The sequence below is a fragment of the Otolemur garnettii genome, unplaced genomic scaffold, assembly GCF_000181295.1.
Source record: "Otolemur garnettii isolate 467f Iridium unplaced genomic scaffold, OtoGar3 scaffold00051, whole genome shotgun sequence".
In the NCBI taxonomy this organism is placed as follows: domain Eukaryota; kingdom Metazoa; phylum Chordata; class Mammalia; order Primates; family Galagidae; genus Otolemur; species Otolemur garnettii.
The window spans coordinates 7396738-7401810 of record NW_003852446.1 but is presented as its reverse complement, the minus strand read 5'-3'; positions in this window follow the sequence as shown (position 1 = coordinate 7401810).

Sequence of the window (5073 nt, the reverse complement as noted above, 5' to 3'; positions counted from 1 at the left end):
ATGTGTCTCAAAAAAAAAAAAAAAGAGTGGGTGAGATTGATAGAGGAAAGGGTGCAGGTGAATCATTCATTATAAGGTTCATTCTGCACTCTATGCCATTTTCTGCATTAATTTTTCAACCTTTTAGGAGATAATGATTATCTTGCACTCAAAATAAACTGCACTTTAAAATAAAGGAGCACAGAAAGAAAACCCTTTAGGGGAAAATAAAAAAGTTCAAATCACAAAGAAATAAGGGGTGCTCACAAGACTAAAGCAGAGGTCTACAAGCAAACAAGAGTATGTGGGCCATGGCCTCGCACGGTGGTTCACACCAGTAATCCTAGCACTCTGACAGGCTGAGATGGGTGGATCTCTTGAACTCGAATTTGAGATCAGCCTGAAAAAGAGTGAGACCCCCCATCTCTGAAAATAGCTGGGCATTGTGGTAGACACCTGTAGTCCCAGCTACTTGGGAGGCTGAGGCAAGAGAATCACTTGAACCCAAGCGTTTAAGGTTGCTGTGAGCTATGATGTCATGGCATTCTACCAAAGATGACAAAGTGAGCCTCTGTTTCAAAAAAAAAAAAAAAAAGAAGAAGAAGAAGAAGAGTACACAGACCAACTCTGACCTGTTTCTATAAATAAAGTTTTATTACAACAAAGATACTCCCATTCATTTGTGGATTATCCATAATTGCTTTCATGCTACAAGGACAAAGTTAAGTAGTTTTTTTTTCCCCCTTTAGTAGGCCCAGGCCAGGTTCGAACCCACCAACCCCAGTGCATGGGGCCAACGCCCTAACCACTGGGCTATGGGCACCCAGCCCAAAGTTAAGCAATTTTGCAACAGAGATATTTTGGCCTTCAAAGTTAGACTATTTACTCTTTGGCCCATGACAGGAAAAGTTTACTGGTGCCTCGACTTAAGAATAGTAAAAGATGCTACCTCTTCTCCCTACCTCCATGGCACACATACACAAAGCAAATCCTTCATCCATACTTGACTTGCAACACAAACTTTCTCCATTGGATACTCTCTCAATACAAACTGTTGTATTGGTGACACTGGGGGATATCTTCTTGCCTGAAATTGTACTATTAAAACTACAGTATATTATTTGGCGTGTATGACAGTGAGAAATCGTTCTGGAAAAAAAGACGGAGGTTTTCCAAAACTTTTACAGCTCCAGAGCTGTGAAAAATTAGTTAAGTGAAAAGTCATCATGCAAGATGCATCTGTTAATAGTCTGATCTATACCCACCTAATTGTTTCAATTAAGAACATCCCAGAATATTTGGGGGCCTTAACTCCAATCAATGAATCAACAGAACTTTCTGGAGCAGTTCTTAGGTGCCTTGCCCTGTGCAAAGCCTCATGAGGGAAGACCCAGAAGCGATGCTGGAGATTCTGGACCAGCTAACTGGGCTCAGGCATGAGAATACTGTATGTGAAACCCTTGGCTACTTGGCCACAGAACCCTAAAACATGCAGGCCTGGCTGTAAGGGCAGTAAGCAGCCAGAGAAGCAGAAATCCCTGAGTGGTGGATTTGTTGGGAAGACGTCCAGAAGAAGCATTTGTATGAATGGGCAGCTTGCAAAAAGAAAGGAAGGCTTCCAGATGGGCCAAACCCCACCCCGAGGGGGGACTTGCCCGGGCATTTATGGCTGGCTCTACAGCACTCATAGGTATAATTATTTATCCTGAGGTAACCAAATCTCCAACTTCAGCCCAAGCTGCTAACTGGCTGGGATGACAGCTGAAGCTGAGTCTTTATGCTAGACGTGAGTGCATCTGGTCATTATTGGGATGTGCAGGGTCCTCTGTTTCAAGCAGTAAAATCCCATGTGGGCCATAATTTCAGTGAGAAAGAAGGAAATGATTCAAATCCTGAAAAATGTTTTCATCCATCCACTAGAAGGAGGGCGGAGGGAGGAGGAAAGGAAGGAGAGGGAGAGAAAGTTCGGATCTGGGGGCCGTGGTGGGCTCTGTTATTTATTGGCAAGTCCTTCCTACTGGGGGGGGGGTTCAAATCCCAGGCCTCCCACTAATGAGAAACATTACTTACATTATATCTGATCTTTCTAAACATCTTCCTTAGGTAGGTGTTCTTATCTCCTTTTACAGATAAGGAAACTTGAAGTTGGGAGCTATTAAGTGATTTGCCAAAGGTCACACGGCCAGTATTTGTCTTAAGGTCAGAATGGTTTCAAATTCCAACATCTTGTCTCTCTACCTTGTGACTTGATAAGTTTGCTTATCGGGTAATTAGTGAAGGTAGGTGTCGCATGTCAAAATGACACTTGAGCAGAGGAAAAGCGATAAACCATGCTTCCTTTAACTCTCTTCTTTAAACGACTCATTATCAGGTTTTATTTCCTTTACAGGAACAGCAGCCATCATTTAAAGGGGGGGGTGGGGGTAGTTTTTCAGCTGAGGTATAAAAATAGCAATTCGTGAAATGTGTCCAGATTAGTTGCTGCTCGTAATTGAACATTAGGAAGGATATATACATCTGAAAGGTTAGCTACCCACATATAGCACTTTCTCATTTCTGAGCCTATGGGGGGATTTCATCCTTGATTTTCCCACGTCCTTGTCCATACGGCTATTATCTCTTCGGTGTTTACTCACCTTATATACATTCTCCTTACCTTATGTGCATTCTCCTCAGTACAGGACCCCAGATGTTCTTCAGAACTCCTTATCACGTTCTACAGATAAGGACACGGATAATCTGAAGGTCACATGATATATAAATGACAGAGCCCAGCTGGAACTCAAATCCATGCAGCTCCTATTATGACATGTACTTAGGATTTGTTTTAACGAGTTACAGTAAGGGGACAGACCTGGAGATAGCTTCTGAAAGAAGAGTTTATTACTCACAGTTTCCAAGACGAGCAGGCACAACGGGCCACACAAGGCCATGTGGGAAAATACCAGAGTCAGTCCAGGACAGAAGGAGCAAGAGGAAACATAGGCACTTTACTGTAGTTTTCAAGGAAAGGAACAGGTTGGCAGGGTACGCACAGATAGGTTAAGGATTGGATAGTTTGAATAATTTCAGTGGGCTCTGGCCTAAAGAGATGATCTCCAGTGCTTTGGTACCTGGCCCTGGAGTGATGTAGGGCAGGGGAACAGTGTCCTGGACTACAGGAGCCTGGTAAAATGACAGGAGCAACCAAGATTGCTCATAGACAAGTCTTTCACTATCCCTAGGAATTAGCTAACCCTGGGAGGGACAGTCCCTCCCTTGGTCTGTAAAGCACCAAAATGTCAATCATCATGGGATATAGAAAATAAAACAACAAATATATAGTTCCAAAATGTGAATGTTTTCCAAAGCGTTCCACTGTATAACACTCTTTAAAATGTAATAACTATTCATCCAGCTACCGCTTACTCGCCATGTCCTCAAACTCATCAGGCCCACCCTTGTCCCCGTTAGAATACTAACCTATAGAACTGTACATGCCTTTGAAATAACAGCCAATTGTTCAAGGACGGCTTACTCAAATCTTTACGAGGGCAAGAGGCTTGGAGAAATAGGTCTCAAATTGGAGTGGCCACCAGAATCTCCTGAAGGGCTGATTAAAACACCGATGGCTGGGCTCTCTCCCTAGAATTTCTCATTAAGTAGATCTGGGATAGGCTGAAATTTGCATTTCTAATCAGCTCCCAGGTGATGCTGATGCTGCCGGTCCAGGGACCACATTTGAGAACCACCAGCTTAGAGAGACTTTCAAATCTTTTTACAGTGTAGTAAAGTGAACTGAAAAACCAAGAAAACTGACCATTAAACTTATGTAGTGAAACCAGTGATGACATTCAAAATATTTAACATGGCACTGACGAAGGGGCTGAGGCCACTATCCGCGGCCCCTCTGAGCCAGGCACTATCTCTCAGTGGCTGGGTCTGGAAAGTTCCAAGAGATGGGTGTGGTATTTGTGAGCCTGCAGGGGGGCCAGCGCAGCAGCCCTCCACAACTAGGAAGGAGGGAATTCAATATTTAACAACAGTCACAGCTGCACCAATATGAACCAACTGAACTGCAGTCCTGAGTCGAATTTCAAAAGGATTTTATGAAGGTGCTTAAAGTCCTTCAGTGTCTGCTGTCAGCTTTTGGGAAAATGTCAAAATGCTTCACATGGAATTCCTGCATGATTGAACCCATGCATCCTCCGACTTACAGCTCCTCACTTTACCCCCTACACACCAGCCGTTCTGAACTCTTTCAAGTTCCCAAATGCACTAAACTTCACCCAGCCTTTGTGCACTTGGAAAAGATGTCTCCTTTTGCCTGGAAAACCATTTCCTCAGGAAACTCAGATGTGTCTCAGACTTTACCTCTTTGAGAGAATCTTCCCAGACCCCACTTCTTATCAAGGTCACCTATCATATCATTTAGATTCTATTCCGACAGTATCTTAGCAAACCGTTGCCCCCTTAGACTGCGTGTAAGCTGAGGGCACACATTGACTATGTCTCATCAATTTGAAGAGAGACTTTTCTTAAGCTTTAACATCTCTAGAAATCGAATGTACCTCATAACTTGTGCTGTGGCCTAATTTGACAGTATTTTTCTTTCTTTGTGATACATAGTTTTATGGTACGTCTTACAATCACGTGTATCTTAGATTGAATGAAATACATTTTTTCTTCTCAGTATCACTGAGCATGTAGGATATGCTTTGTCTCTCCTTCTAGTGTGTTCAGTGCATGGTGGGCAGCTGGAAGCCCAGAAATGACCTTTTCCAGGCCCCATCTGCCCACTGAGTTCCTGCTGGATTCTGTTAATGGGAGGCACTGATGGCAGATTAGAAAACAAGAGGAAAGTAAATGCCTAGTTGAGTTTTCCTTTTCTGCCCCTGGGTCTATCTGGAGATCCCGCAGGCAACTCAGGGCTCCTGTAATAAAGACCATAAATATGACAGCAGCGGGACAAATGGCTGCAGGTAACTGCAGACTCCAGTAGCATCAATAGGACTATGGCTACTGGAGCCTCACTCAGGAAAAGCGGCCTCGAGGATGAGTGCACTGTGGACTTTAGGTCACATTCTTTGCCCCCTTTTGCTGCTCCAACCTTAA